The sequence below is a fragment of the Micrasema longulum genome, unplaced genomic scaffold, assembly GCF_059751315.1.
Source record: "Micrasema longulum isolate JH-2025_06_02 unplaced genomic scaffold, ASM5975131v1 h1tg000031l, whole genome shotgun sequence".
NCBI classification, from domain to species: domain Eukaryota; kingdom Metazoa; phylum Arthropoda; class Insecta; order Trichoptera; family Brachycentridae; genus Micrasema; species Micrasema longulum.
This window is the reverse complement of record NW_028277238.1, coordinates 1,299,309-1,316,692: the sequence shown is the minus strand read 5'-3', so window position 1 is coordinate 1,316,692 and position 17,384 is coordinate 1,299,309. Positions and strand designations below refer to the sequence as shown.

Here is a 17,384-nt window from a genome sequence, read left to right as displayed (position 1 = left end):
CAATCAATAACTTATCAATAAACGTATTATGTATTTAATTCAAATCATTTTTACTTGCTTTGTTAAGATTAAAAATCAATTAATGAATTTTGGTTTTTTTTTCCCTTTTTTATTATAAAAAATAAATATTTTCGTTCTTATAATTCACCTAAATATTTCAATTTGGGGACCATTTCCAATGAATAATGAGTAACTCACTATTAGAAAATGGTAATCATGTTTGGGTAGAGTGAGTTCGAGCCTCGGATTTCTGATCCGTGAGCCCACAACACTAGCCACGGGACCATCACTTAATTAATTAATTTTAATCTCTATATTAAAATTATAAATGCGAAAGTGTGTTTGTTCTTGTGTCCTTCACGTCTTCATAGAGCAACCGTTCGACTTGATTTTTTACATAGAGATAGCCAAGAAGATGGGAAGTAAAAGAAGCTGAATAAATATTTAACATAAAATATAAATATTTCAAATCAATTTTTTTTATGTTAAAATAAGTTTTGTCCGTTTTATTCAAATATAAATACAATCACTTACGTTTCATCCCGAAAATTCAAAAAGTACAACAAAAAAACACTGTAAAATGGCCACTTAAACCAGCCAACAATGGGTCAAAAGCCCTCTCGATGCCTAGACTTCCATATTCATTTCTCTAAAATGTTTTCATCTCTGTTGTAATTTTTTAATCTTAATGACTCCTTAGGGGCTGAAATCCAGTCTTTTGTCTACAAACATTTTGACAAACTCAAAATATTGTAACCAACTGGTCCAAGATGAAGTTTAAAAACTTAAAATTTGTTTTCAGGTGTTGCCTAGTATGTGAAATAATTTGATCAAATTAATATTTTCATAGCAATAAAGGTTTCAGCTCTTTTACTTCACCAAAATCAACAGATGGAAGAATTGAAGAAATATGGATGTTCAAACATGAATGGAAAAATGGCGAATGTTACACAATGTGTAAAGTGGCCACTTAAACTAGCCAACGACAGGTCATAAGCCCTCTCAATGCCTAGACTTCCATATTCCCTTCCCTAAAATCTTCTCCGTCTCTATTGTAATTTGTTAATATAAATTAATAATGAGAAAATTCGGTGTCTTTTTTATTTTTTTATTTGTTAATAGAGTATTAAAGTAAATCTTTTTTTTATATATCGTATTATCAGCGCTGTGATTTTTTATAGTTTTGTATTTTTGAAAGACTCCGCATGTGACGTCTGAGGTTGTTCTCTGTTAGTTCTTCGGATTGGTTTGTTTACGGTAAGCCAACCGGATATCCCTCACAGCTCTCATATCATTGGTTGGTTCATATGAACCAGTGACGTCGATCAAAGTAGTCCTTTTTTAAAAAATATTTTTTTCATGATTTTTTTCGTACATTTTCAAGAAACTTTGCAATACAATTGAATGCTCTAATTTTTACCGCGCGCAAGAAAACATTTTTTGTATCCATTTTCCCGTACGGCTGAAGTTTTTCATTACCAACATTATTTGAAAATGAGTAAGGGGGTAAGAAGGAACGTTAAAAATAATCAATTTGAAATTAATTATTTTAATTTTCATAATTGACTTGCTTTATCTATGGTTAGTTAACGATGCTATTTCATCGTATTTTTTTCATAACAATAGTTGTAAGATCAAGCTATTAATCCCGTTAAAATAACTAATTCAATCAAGAATTTTTAAAACTATAAACAAAAACTCTTGTTGACAAACGACACAACTAATTAATTAATCAAATATGTAAATTCTTCCTAATACCACGTGAGCAAAGTCGCAGGTAAAAATCATGTATAAAATATCGGCGTTGCTTAATTCACATGCAAGTAAAATCTTGCTTTTATTTTTACCCTTATTAAATCACAATAAATTTTAAAATTCCATAAAAAATAATGAGATCTGAGCGCCTCATTTAACCCAATGATTGCGGTATCAGTATTAAAGTGGTTTAGTTGTTTGCACGGTAAACTTCTTTAAGGACAGTAAGTCGTTTCCTGAGATCACAAAACCGTGATTAAATCCCATAAAACCTAACACAATGCCAGTAAAGGGAAAATGGCGGAGGCTAACGACTCCGAGAAATCTGTCGATGCCGAAACGTTGAAATTTTCCTCCCCTAATGCAAACATTAAAATTTTAAGTTGAAATTAGAGTCGGGAACATCGCATAATAGAAACAAATTGAGAAGCGCATATAATACTGAAAACGCCACCCTCTTGGAAGAGAGAAAGGGCGTCACTCTGAATTGAGGGGTGAAATTTCTTATTTACTAGGTTAGACTTTTAATAGAAATTTAATTACAATTTCCATATTTCATTACAGCTATGGTTGTCTTTTTTTAACACTGACATTGAATTTACAGACGCGTATAAAATGTATGTCTTCTGATACAGATGACATCCATAATAATTACGTATTTTTAATTCAATTAATTTAACATATTACAACAGAGATGAAGAACATTTAAGAGAAGGTAATATAAAATTATAGACATCTACAGGGCTTATGACCTGTCAATGGCTGGTTTAAGTGGCCACTTTACACACTGTGTAACATTCACCATTCTGCCCATATTTAAACATCTAAATTCCTTCATCTGTTGATGAATTGATGAATTAATTTATGTAAAAAATAACATATATATTTAACCCATAAAAGAGACTTGTCAAAGTAGTAGGAGAATCATGCTCCTGAAAACCACTTCGGATACATGGAACAGATCAACATCCAGAGCGATGTTGCCCAGCATAGCGGTAGCCCTTAGAACAGATATAACCATTGGCCGGTTAGTCCGGTCTAACGAAATATGAAACAATTTATGGTGACGCTGTCTTAAGTAAATATCAGGATCATACAAACCAATACTCACCATAATCTCAGGATCATTGACCATACCGCGCATCAATCGATAAAAATCCATGCAGGTAGATAGAGTGTCATCGGAAAGCGTCTGGATTTTATATCAATGTTTTCTTTTTTAAAATTATTTATGTATACATATTGTTTATTAGTCAAGGTTTAACAAAGTGTTCTAAGTTTATTTGTACAACTTTCTTAAATAAATACATTACTCATTACGCTAAAAAATACCTTGCAATCATAAGTCTTAGAACTACACGTCTTCCTAATTGATTCCTGAAAACCATTAAAACTTCTGGAGTTGGTAAACTTCCCTAATGACATTAATGCTGACGAAGCATCCTTTGATTCAATTTTGATTTTATCTCATACAAAGTCCTCAATCTTCATCTTGAGATCAAACCATACCCTAGATTCTGCTACCTACCGCATAATGATACCCCGTTCATTATTTCTTAATTCTTGCATGAAATTTAATAAAGGATAAAGCTTCAAATGCTCAGATTCTTAGTAATATTTTATACAAATGTAAGATTTTGTTTCATTATACGAAAAATAAGCATTTTTACTTAAATTTATTATGAAAATAAAACTTTGTTATTAGTGTTACACAATTTTTATTCTATTTCAAGTACACTACTGCTAAATTTTAAGAAATAAATTCTACTTAACGTCCTTTCTTTCATTGATCATGTTTTCATATCTGTACTTTAGATAACTACTATCCATATATATGCTTATACTTTAGATAAGTGGAATAAACCCACCTGCTCAAGTTTCACTGATTAATTTATTCATTTTTTGTTTAAATTATATGACATCGTGAACAATATTCTGGGTTTACTATATTTGTTATATATCACCCGTCGATGAGAGAAGTGCTCTTCTAAACTGTAGTAATGTTCTTGTAAAATAATAAAAATTGAGTGTATCACTAATAACAAAGTTTTATTTTCATAATAATTTATAATAACGTGTAACAAAGTGAATGCCGATTAAATTAACAATATTGTTTTAACTTGAATTTATCATATTACAAGTTTTAAACTATGTTATAGGTAGAAACAATCGTAACCCGGAAGGCCATTGGAGAACTGCAGCCGGTATCAGGAATGAGAACATCATATTTAGGTCAATGTTTTCACTTATATCATGAATGTCAATCCTTCAATGGTTCTTTTAAAAGTAATAACCAGCTTAGCCTCTATTTAGAGGCTTGTCAGCAGGTGAGAAAGAAAGGATGTGGAAGAAAATTATTCAAAATACGCCGCAACACTCAGTCAAATTTAGAAAAAAAATATTTCTAGAATTTCCTTCTTGCAACTGGCGGGAGTCGAGCCCGCGACATCAGTTTTACAGTTTGCCGTCTAACCAACTGCGCCACGGCGCCTGTCACCAAAAAATGTTTGCGACTTAAAATACTCAAAATTCAAACAAAAAATAAGATAATGGATAGAAATGCTACTTACTAAGAAACTACGGTCAGCCTATAATTCCTATAATCCAAGCTACCTACACTTTCTTGAGATTTGTACTAATACATTTGTATTTGAAATCAATTGTTTTTTAAATGTCCGTGTAATTCTTTTTTTTTTAATCCCTATCATACTAAACCAAAATGGTAAAATGTCTTCCTCAACACGGGTTTTTTACATTGAAGAATACATTGTTAATAGAATTAAATAATGTATTCTTTTGAAGTATTAAATATTTTTTTAAAAAAGGAGAATTCAATAAGCCTCGATTTTTATTCCACTCTCAAAAAAAATTGGTTAGATGCTTTCTTAACTTAACTTCGTAAGAGGTACATTTTTTAAATTTATTTTGTAAACAACCTTTCATTGTAAAAGCTCTCCGGGCGAATAGTGCATAAAAGAAATAAGTTTCTTACTTTCCAACTTCAGTTTTGCTAAATTAATTATAATAAATACTCATGTTTTTGAAAAACATCATAAGGCAAGAAAAGATTAAATGAAACACGCAAATATTGTCCTACTAATTTATTCAATGGGATATTCGTGCCGAGTTGATTCAATTTGCCCCAGAAATATACCCAAAATTTAATTAAGAAAATATTACGGGGAAAAATAATGAACTTCTCCCTCTAGAAACTCGTTTCATATCCCAATTCTAAAACTTAGTTTTTCTAATTTAATAAAGACTTGTTTGCATACACATTTTCACCGTAACGTTATTTTTGATATGTCTACTTAACTATACCGCAGGCTCCTACTTTAATAACTGAAAATCATCCCTTACTTTTCATTAAGCCATATAAATTTAATATAGGTTTGTACCTTCGTCTGATTTGTATAATAACTAATAATACGAATTCCGTCTAACTTTATATAAAGTTTGGCCATTTATCTTAATTAAGAGCACAGCCTCGCCAATTAATTATGGTTAAAAACCATACTTCGGAATAACATCATATTGGACATTCTAGAACAAAGAAACCATTAAAATTAATAGTTTAACATTTTTTATAAGAGAGAAATTATTTTTTATAGAAATTATGCTAAAATCAATTAGTTCAATTCAATTTTATTTAATAAATGAACTTTAATTAAATTTATTAATTATGTTTGCAGATAATTAGTAAAATTTCATATTTAAATTTGGTTAGGTATCCAAAATAAAACACTTTTATTGGATTTAACTCTACTTTTATTTTTTTTAATACATGTTACGCGTTTTGTCATGTTAGGACATTATTGAACTAAATTAAATATTTACAATTTCCTTATTTAGTAACAATAATTGCTATTTAATGATAAAGGTTCATAATTGTTAGATTCTGAAGATTTTTATACAGACCAAGAAAAGTAAAGTGATTAAAATGTCCAAAAGTTAGAACTTGTCTCAAAAAATTAAAAATAAAGTACTGTGAACAAATACAACAAAATAAATAATGTGTTGTTAAGATAATTCAAATTTACCATGTTTACAAACATAAGTCATTTTTTTACACTCACATCGCTAGTGAAAACTTGATATTAAATTGTTTTACGATTTAAAAAGAGCTCAACTCTAGAAACAAAAAGTAGAAATTTAAAGTCCTGTGTTATTTATCCCGTTTATTTTCCCTTAGTATTTTCCATTCTGCGGACAGGGTTATTATATTTCGCATCCCTCGCCTTACCTTGTCTTCTGCCGAAAGGAAACCATTTATTCTTGGTTCATTATTTCCTTCGCAAATCCTTAACACTTTTTCTAGTAACAAAAATAAAGCAATTTTATCACTGCTCGAATCGAGAATGATAATGAAAAACCCGACGAGGTACAAAAGAGTACTCCAGGGGAATGCATCCCAAGTACAAACATTATCCTGAAAATACACAATAGTAGTAATTAAAACGCTTACCCCGAGTAAAAAAAATCAGCAAAGGTGTAACTAGGATTTGATGGTTCGGCGACGTTTTACTCGGTGCCAGGGTGCTTAACGATGTCCTGCTAGTGGCCCAAACAAGGATTCATACCATAAACGCGAAAACGTCTCAGTACTGAGGCAATATACCGGTACAGTCCACGAGAGCATTTACCGGAACGAATCGGGTCGTTCCGTCCTTTCTACAACCGACTTGATTAAAGTTACTCCTTTTGACACTATCAGACAAGATGGAATACGACGATTAATGGTTCATTTTCTTTTCTCCTCAATGCTATTAAAATAAGTCCAATTTTATAGGAACATAAAACATTTTAAAATACAATAACTCGTTTGAAAACAATATAAGAATTTACATTCACATTCGACCTATCAGTATAAAACTTAGCCATACAAATAAAACGCTATCTAATTGATTGAGTTTCTCTAACTGATATTTCTCTATATTGTTTTTTGTTGGGCTAGGAGGCCCAATTACAGTGCCGATTTACAGCACAGAGCACCCAGGCTTGAGAAAAACCACACATAAAAATTGTGTTCTCACCGGGAATCGAACCCGGAACCTTCCGTGCGTAAGTCGAGCGTCTTAACGTCTTAACTGAATTGAAATTTCGCTGTATAATAACAGTTTCGTTTATAATTTATTCATAATTATCAGTCTGATGATATCGGTCACGACGAAAACTATAAATAAAAGTGGAATAAAAATAAATGTATTACTTTTATTATTATAATTAAAATTATATGTCAATTTCTTAAAAAATCTAAATACCCTGATTTCAAGTCATTTTTTAAAAACGTTTTTGCTTTTTTAACTAAATTTATGTTTAAATAAGCCTTATACGCTATTTATGTGATATAAAATACGAATGCTCATCAAATTTTCATTTATAAAATGCCACCTTAGGACTCGAAGAACTAGAGAAGAAATGCAGCTGGTGTTTACTTTAACCCAATATTAAGATTAAAACAATAATATCTAATGAGTTAATTAATTTAACATAATGTTATTCAGTGTAGATCAATTTTGAGGCTTGGATAATTTGAAATAAGTCATTTCAAATAAACCAAACCGCAAAAAGAATCCTTTACCTAATTAACCATTAATCAAACACCAAGGTAAAGTTTCGTATCTACAAACGCTATTTTCCTTGCAGTTTATAGCAAAATTTCATTAATATTTTTCTAGATTTTCTTGATAATCTCACCCTCCATTCTCCCCTATAACGAATCATCATATTTAATTCTTGGAGGTATTTGGTAATCATGGGGTAAAACAATGACTATTCACCCTCTTCTCGTAATCCTTATCTTTATTTTTTGCATAGACAAAAAACTAGACAGGAAATTGTAAAAAATCTAATTTTCAATAAAGCACCAGTTACCGGCACCGGGTACTGAACACATAATACTAAGCATCTACCTCACCTGGTTTAGTGCTACCGTTAAACCATTCTACGTATTTATTCCACAGTTTACCTTTTTTAAAATTTATCCATGAAAAAAAAGATAATGAGAAATTTCCCGCTATAAGACCTACCAGGGGCGTAACATTACTTCCTCATACGGCGCTTTTATTGAATCTTAAATACACAAATTTATAAATTTACGTCACAATGAGGATGTTCAAGGATTTTTTTTGTTTGTTAATAGACTATCAAACAAAGTCATTTTTAAACCAAATATTTTTATGTATCGTATTATTATCGCCATGGTTTTATGTTTCGTAATTTTAAAATTTCTCCTCCCGTGACGTCACGAGTTATCATCAGTGAATTTTGCGAACATTTAAAACTAGAACTCTGTAGCTTTCAAAATACACTAAGCGTTTAAAAAAGTGAATACAAAAAAATACCAAAACACATTAGAACGCTACAATTAATTGGTTATTGTTCACGAGAACCTGTGATGTTTTAAAATAAATTTATTAAAACCATTTGTACCCCAACCGTATTGTATCTTGATTATTTTTGTTCCATAAAGGTAAGATAATCAGTCTTACGCTTCGGGTACGCATCCAGGGACCCTGGAATATTCTAGCGTAAAAACACCCTTTTAAATAAATATTTCATTTCAATCATGTCAGAAATCGAACCCGAAATTTTCTGCAACAAACAAACGCGTTTACCATTACACCACGAGGCTGACTATTTTAAATAGAATTTGCTTGTTTTTTGCCTTGCTTATTATGTACAAGGCTTTTTTTACTGCAACAGGTATGTCTTTTCTACCTGCTCTAACTTTTGTGTGAGGATCTGGCGGAATAGTCAGCTGTAGCCTTGTTAAGGAACGTCTCCGCAGGTTTTTACCGAAGAGACAAACGTAAAAAACTCATTCAGGAGAACACAAAATATTGACAGTATGATGCATTATATCGTATTGCAATTTTAGACGATTGACTCTGAATACAGGTTCAGATGAATCTACAAACTTACCTAAACTCCAAACTCTCCAAACTCGCAGGAACACGGCTGACGCCAATTTTAAGTATAAAATTTTTAATAACATAATAGATTGCCTTGAGATTATATCACTTATTAGTTTTAGAATCCCAGTAACGCAGACCAGAAACCAATCTCTATTAAAAATTTCTAAATATTCCACTAAATCTTTTTAAAATTAATTTGTTAATAAATCTGCATATATGTGTAATTATCAATTCAATTGTATTGATATTAATAACATATCTTAAACTTCATTTAAAAATTAAATTTCCAAAAAAAAAACAAATTATGATGTTGCGCCTTGAATCCGTAGCCTACATTATGCATTTCTGTATGTAGGGACATAAAAAGTGTACACTGTATGGTCAACTATAGTTGTTTTATAATTATATTATAATGTGCAACTGTACGACCAATTTTCATTAACATTTTTAGTTATATTACAAGTAGTGAATAATTAGTTATTTTATGTCATGTATAATTTTTATGTTTAACATTTACAGTAACAATATTATGTGGAAGCCTCTAATTAGACTTTATGACATGTATTTATAAGATAATTTTATCTTATAAATTAAAAAATATCTATTGGCTTTCCAATTAATGAAAATTAAAAAAAAAACAAAACATGCATAATATGCATCATATCATAATATAATAATATGATACATGACATATGATATAATATGATCATATTCCAATTTATATATATATACATATATTTGATATGAACAAATAACTTTCAAAGCAATTATTGATGTTCTAAATTCTAAAATAATCAAGCTTTATATTTACATATACATACATACAAGTAATCATACATGTGTGTGTGTATATGAGTACTTACATACATGTTATTTCTTTGTTTTTTATTACTTCTCGTTAATTATGACATTATTTTAAATTTAAGTTCTAGGCTGGGGCGTTCTTGACAATTTTACATCGATTAATAAGGTGGTTTCCTCATTAAAGTTTTTTAAAAAAACAAATAATTTTTGATAATCATTGTTCAATAAGTCCACTTATACTCAATACACGTCACATGCATACAATACTCACTTACCCATATAAACACACACCCTCACACAATATATGTTTATGTACTCACCTCACTAACATGTACTATAATAACACTGATACACTAAAACAAATTATTCGTATAGTGAAATAAATATACATTTTATGCTTATATATTTGTATTGACAGATTGAAACCATTGTATGAATTTTTCAAGGCGTTTTGTTTTTATGCGAAAAAATTCAAATAAAATAAAAAATAAAAATAAAATAAAATCACATATATGATATTACCTCGCATGACAAGTCTTTATCACTTATCACGGTTGCGATATCTACCAGGGGTGATATTCTAAATGCTCTCGCGGCCGAATAAAACACTTTGTATTTTGTATGTAAATACGCGAGAAAAAATCGTTTTCCACAGCCGCGAGAGCGGTTCAGAATAGCTCCGCTGGACCTCGTTCAGGGTTCTATATCACACCTCTAGCTGCATGCGCTCTAAGCTGAAAAAGGGGCAATAAAAAAAAAATAGGGACATCTTGCAGTGTCTCGTCATCACATGGACAGCTATTAATTTCTGAGAGCTTAAAGTGGTTTCACCGGACACTGTGGTTTTATGAGCTATCTTTACGTTTATATTAAACCACAAAAAAGTACACATTGTTAACGGCAATTTATCGCCGCGTATGTAATTTCACCATCTAAGTTATCTTTTTATTTCATTTGGTAGTAAATATATTCAAACACTGCTAGCAAAAACAAAAAATATATATACCGTTGGCTTTCTGGAACAAGTTGATGAATAACATTTGACTTAGTGAGATACTGTACGTGTAAAGTTAAAAGCTCTTTCCAAATCAACTTTTAAAATAAAACAGCAAGTTGCATATCGTCAGGTTTCTGGCATAAGTTGGTAACTGACATTTCACTAGTTGAGATACTAAACTTTTAAAGTTAAAGACATGCGCCGTGGCGCAGTTGGTTAGACGGCCAACTGTGAAACTGGCGTCGCGGGTTCGATTCCCGCCAGTTGCAAGAAAAAATCCAAGAAAGATTTTTTTCTCAATTGGTCTGGGTGTTGTGGTGTATTTTTCACTACCTCCTTCCATATACCCTCTATTCCACCTGCTGACAAGCATCAAAATAAAGACTTAGCGGGTTATTCCTTTTCTTTTTAAAGTTATTTTTTTGCACGTCCCTGAATCCTATTTTATATCGGATAATGCAATTATGTACGCTTTACATACAAGATAAAAACATAGTACTTTTTTGGGAAACCTTTGCTAAATGAGCCAATGCTATCTTATCTCTTCCGTTTAAGGATTTTATAGACCAATTTATTAATTTATTGATCAATCCTTGCCTTGAAAGCAACGAACGTATTATCATTATCATCAAACGCTAATCCGCTCCTGGTGGTGCAAAGGGCACTGCAGTGCAGTGTAACTCCATCACGTGCTACAGGAAAGTAAGGTGATAAGTCTTACGTTTCAGGTACCAATCTAGGGACAGTGAAATATTGCAGGTGAAGCCACCTAATAAACAAATATTTCAGGTCTTCCTCCCAAAAAATTGAGCCAGGACCTCAGGCAAGGTAGGCGAAAACTCCAACCACTATCTTTTTTCTGCTTAATTTCTTTTTTCATGAGAGTAGCCATCGAGTCGAGAACTCATCATTATATTTTACCCTCAGAACTGTATTCTTCATCCGCTCGGACACAGACAAAGGAACGTATCAAGAAAAAATATATATTACTGACATTTAACGTATATTTTTCGTTTTTCTCGTGGTGCAATGGTCAGCGCATTTGCCTACCATGCAAGAGGTCTCGGGTTCGATTTCCGATATGGTTGATATGTAATATTATTGAAAAGGGTGTTTTTACTCCAGAATATTTTATAGTTCCTTGACTGGTACCTGAAGCGTAAGACTGATCACCTTAACTTCATGTAACAAAAATGATCAAGATACGCTGCGATTGGTGTAGCAAAGCAGTGCCCTATCCATCATTGGGTGCGGAAAGGGAATGATGATGATGATAACTTTTCGTTATCCGAAATAAATGTTTGATAGGGCGTTCCGAATCAACCAGTGACAGATTTCCAATTTACGGGAAGCTAATTTACCAATTAGCAGAACTTTCCGAAGAGAACTTGTGATGTCACACGCGGAAAATTTTTACTACTTTAAAAAATCATAGCGCAGATAATTCGATGCATGAAAAATGGCTTTGTTTGATAGTTAATTAACAAAAAATAAAAACAACTTAACTTTTTCGTTAGGGACAAAGATATTGTATTTATTTGTTGAGTTTTAAGTTTTTTTTTATTTTTCATAGAGTCTTTATTTAATAAAATATACACATTATTACAATATACACATTATTACAATATTAATACATTATAAAGAAAACAAGGAATTGAAATACATTTTGTCCCGATAAACTATTTAATAATAGTTTGTTATCGGGTGCTCAGACATTGGTTTTAATTAATAATCAAATGAAAAGAGTACAGACATAATACTGAATACGTATCAAATAATTAACATTAAAAAATAGTTATACATATTTTTAAAAATATATATACATACTTTTTTTAAGTAAGAAAATGGAGTAAAATAATACAATTAAAATTAAAGAATAGCAATTTACTTGAATATATTTTAAATATAAGAAAAAAATTTAACATATATACATATTTTATTAATTTTCAGGGATCAATAAAGGTTTCAGTTCTTACTTCTCTAAAGTCAACATTGAAGGGAGATCCTTAGAGTCTTAGGGGACTCTCTGTCAGCTGCGCATAGAGGAAAGTTATTATAAATATTTCTAAGGAATACAAACTCTATGCAGATTAAGGAGGGGGGAAGAGGATGAATGGACAGATGCCAACGCATCGTCCTCACCCCTGAGGATTTCCTCAACGCTTCTGTTTTTTTATTCAAAAAAAGATATTATCACAAACAATTTACATAAATAAACGTATCCAAATATACAAAATCAAATTTCTTAAAACTATAGTAATACAACAAACAGAACTTAGACCACAAACATAACTTAGACAACAAACATAAGTAAAAACACGGATAATTTCAATGAGAGAACGGCCTTGAATAAAGAAGAACTCCCTGGGTGATCAGAGGCAGAGGATCCGAATATTACCCCCGTAAGGGGAGGACAAAACAAAAGAACGTGTGCGTTCCGCTCGGTAGGAAGCACAGTCCCAACTGAATAAGCATCCCACAGGAACAATTGCCTTTCCCACCATATTTTACCCACCCAAGCGTCCGCGCATCTGAGGAGCTCCCAACCAGAGTCTGAACAAACTGACGGAAGAGTGCAAAATGCGTACTGTTGGTTATCAGATCCTCATTCCACGCTGGTCGCATGACTCCTGTCAGACCATTCAGCATCTCATATCTGGCATCATCCAATAGCACACAGTGCCACTGGATGTGTTCGGTCGATTGATGGTCATCTATCGGCCGAACAAAAGTCAACAGATGGAATTTTTGAGCAAATGTGGATGTTCAAACATAGGCAGAATAGTTAGTGTTACACAATGTGTAAAGTGAGCATTTAATCCAGCCAATGATAGCTCATAAGCCCTGTGAGTGACTAGACTTCCTTATTCTCTTTTCAAAATAATTTCTCTTTCTGTTGCAAAGGATTTTTCCGGAGAAGATACAGGTACTTATGTTTTTTTTACAAAATACCCGTTTTTATGTAAATTTTATTTCCTGCCCATTAAACATTTCTGCAGAATTGACAATTTCACCCTTTAAAAAATATCTGATCATGCCATTATGCTTTTACGTATTGGTTTTCAACCAAATTACTTAAAGGTCAGCTATTTTGTTCTTAAAACCACCTGGTAATGCGGTAAAAATAAAAAAAATCAGATGAAATTAACGCATTTTATTACCCATCATCATTTCTTTATCCGCACCCAATTGTGCATAGGGCACAGCATTAGTACTTCAATGAAAGTTTACTAGATCATTTTATATATATAAGGTAAGTCGTCTTAGGCTTCAGGTGCCAATCTATGGACAATGAAATATTGCGGTGTAAAACTACATTATAAACAAATATATCATTTTGTTCCTCCCAGAAGTCGAACTGAAAACCTCAAGATACATTTTAGATACAGGAATATGGAAGTCTAGGCATTTATAAAGCTTACGACCTGTCATTGGCTTATGCTTTTGCCTTACTTGGGGATTATTCTTTCGCCTTACTTAGAAATTTGCGATCAATAAGTAAGGAATGAAAACCTAAATTAATTGGTAACATATTTTACTAAATGTAATGAAATATTTTTATATAATTACTTACCGACTTTTTTATGTCAACCGGTTTCGTACCCGTCTCTTCGTCAGGACACCAATTAAACCAACATGCAAATACCACTTTTCCCCTTCACCATAGTTGTTGCACAAAAATATAAAACCAACACGACATGCACTAATTAGGTTATAAAAATATTTCATGATGTGGGAAAAAAAATTTAAAAAAGAGGGAAAGCATGAATGGGGGGGCTTGATTTTAATAGATATAGGGTGACCATTACAATGGAACATCGTATAATAGGCTATTTTCAATTAATATTGTCCTGACGAAGAGACGGGTACGTCTCAAAACCGGTACTCATAGAACAGTCGGTAAGTATTTTATAAAAAAATATTTCATTACATTTAGTAAAATATTTTACCAATTAATTTAGGTTTTCATTCCTTACTTATTGATCGCAAATTTCTAAGTAAGGCGAAAGAATATTTTATAACATTTAGTAAATAATAACTGTTTAACTTATTAAATGTTTTCAGCTGTTTCTGTAGAATAACTGTTTTATATTTTTATCCACCTTTACTTTACACTTTGAAACTAAAAAAACTTTTAGAAAATTATTGAGATTTGAATCTCCGTATGTCAGTTAAGGTTTAGAAAAACATTTTGTACCAATAAATTTTAGATTCTACAAAACAATTCCAAATTTTTTTTTGCAAAAATCTTAAAAAGTGACACAAAAGTGGTCACACTGACGCGCGCATAGGCTTGCCAAATTAGAAAACTTATATTTTTATTAAGACTTTGGTACATTCAACATATTCAAAATCCAAAACAGCGTGACTTTTTGCAAGAAAATCCATTTTTTACGACCGGGCTATACCTACATTGAAAAAAAACACATTTATTTCATTTAAAAATTGCTCAGTGTCTCTGGGAATGCCCTTAATACGTTTTATCAAATAAACCATTAAACATTTCCACTTGAATCAGTCCTTATTATTCGATTTACTTTCCTTGTTATCTTTTGTGTTCAAACAAACGGTATTATATTATTTTCCGTGGAAAGCAGCTGTTGTACGATACTTAATCCAATCAAAAATGTTGATATAAATTAATCCTACGAATTCATTTTTCTTTTGCTTTATTTTATCAGCAAATTAATCGTTATTAATTGGATGTGGCAATAACAATAATATAATTATATTAATAACCAAATTATAAAGTAATGTTGTAAATCTAAAAACTCATTAAACTGCTATCATGTCGGTTTAAAAAAACAGAAATCCTTGCTTCAGGAACAACGAATGTTTACAGTGAAAGCACTACCTTCACATACCTAAAATCCGTTTGAAATAAAAAAAGTTGTCTTGTCTTTTTTCATACTTTAAAATATTCTCTTTATTTTTCAAATCGAGTTATTTTTAATTTTTTCATTTATAAACGGCAATTTGAGAAGCTTTTATTGCCCTTTTATCAGTGACCACAGAGTGACCACCGAGGCAAAATCACTCGTCCAAGGTTCTGGTCCTTTTTCACACACATATATGTATTCTTCATAAATCCAGATAAATAATTTTTACAAATAAAACAATTTTTTTTTTTTAAAATACCTTAAACCAGTGGTGGTGAGAATACATTCTCAGTTTTAAAAAGCAAAAAAATACAATACATTTTATCGTCTTTCGTTTGATATACTATATTTTTTAATGTGTTTTATGAATTTTTTTCGTATTATTAAATGAGAACATTTATTAGCCTTCGATCAATAACTTAATTTTCTAATTTATAATATGTTTCCACCTTGACGTTAAATGGTTTTTTTTTCGTGATATTTTTAAAGGCTTTATAAATAATACAGCCTAGCAAATATTTTAAAGTTAGTAAAAGAGCAATGTAATTCTTTTAAAAATACCACAGTAGTACAAATAATTGCTTCAAAAAATGTTTTCAAACCTGTAGAGAAGAAACACTGTACTGATAAAATAATTTTATATATCTAATTAGAAATTTTATAGGCAAAACGTGATTTAAACAAGATATTCATATGAAAATATATAATTTTTAAAATTGGAAATTTTTTTGGCCCTAAAAAAATCTATTCTTATCAATATTTTTGCTATTTATATTTATTTATTTTAATTTAATTTAAATAATCCAAAACCCATTTATACTCCTCGTTTCAAATTCTAATACATCAGAAATTCTAAAATACTCTAAGCAGTATAATAATATATTCAAAAGAACAACAATTTTGCAGTATCCTAAAATCGTAATCACTAAAAACGGCGTTTGTTTATATTCAAATGATATTATTATTTTTATCACGTAACAGACAAATTTTAGATAGTGAAAACATAATACGGATTTCATAAAATATATTAACATATTTGCATAAACATCTACATTACTCCTATCAGATCGAATGTATTTATTCTGCGAATTTTCAAAGTTGAAACTAACATTGTCTGGTATCAGTCCATAAATTAATATCTTGTTACAACCCTTAGGTTATCGTTTTTCTTCTTTAGAGTGTTTGAATTTTAGAGCGAGTTGAGGCGAGTTGTTAGGAAAACTTTGTTTTTAACATTATTTATCCAGAAAAGTCTTGTCTTACAAAAACCTACTAAAAACAGCCTAATCTTAATAAATCATATTCGCAGCGTGATATGTTGTAAAATATGAATACGTAATTAATTATTACATATATTTATGTTTGTAATGTTGCTGACAAAGTTGCTTACAAAGTTGCTTGACTGACACCTGTAGCGGACAAGAAGACACCTGATCATCTTTATCTATATAATTCCTCTGTACGTGTGATGTCACCGTACTCTTCTTAAGCGGCTTAACCAATTTACGTGCGGTTTTCAGATAAATATAGATCTTTGCGCTGTGCGTGTTCGTAGATATTAAAATCTTCAATCTAATATATAAAAAATAAATTAGGAGCATAAATGTTTCATTCATCGATCTACCAGAGTTGCATTGAGTTGCAGAATGCATTTGCAAAAAAATGGAAAGGTGTTGTTTTTTTGTGTAAAAAAAAAGTTTGTTTTTGAATGTTTACAAACAGCATTTGTTTTTTGTGGATCTCAATCCGATTCTTTCCGTAAATTCCTTATAATCTCTACTCATTTATTTATTTTTATTGGATTTTTGGTAACACCAAAATAATATTAAATTCAATACAATTTTAAAAATCGTTTTTCGACGTAAGTACACCCCTTTGTTGGTGAGACGACCAGAGTTTGACGTTTGCAAAAAGAATGCCATTTTTGAAAAAATATTTATTTTATGTTTTGGAATTCAACCATAAATAAGTACCTAAGTACCTACTTGAGTTCAATAAAAACAATTTTTAGTTTTGGGATTCAATCACAAA

At 30.8% G+C, this 17,384-nt stretch overlaps 1 long non-coding RNA gene across 1 annotated transcript in view; it reads left to right on the top strand.

Moving 5' to 3' along the window:
• Positions 1–3,956: 3,956 nt before the first annotated feature.
• Positions 3,957–17,384, top strand: part of LOC148285499 (uncharacterized) — a 33,886-nt gene continuing 20,458 nt past the window's right edge. Inside the window, exon 1 of the long non-coding RNA XR_015821983.1 lies at positions 3,957–3,987. This is a non-coding gene — a long non-coding RNA (uncharacterized LOC148285499). The remainder of the gene's footprint in view (positions 3,988–17,384) is intronic.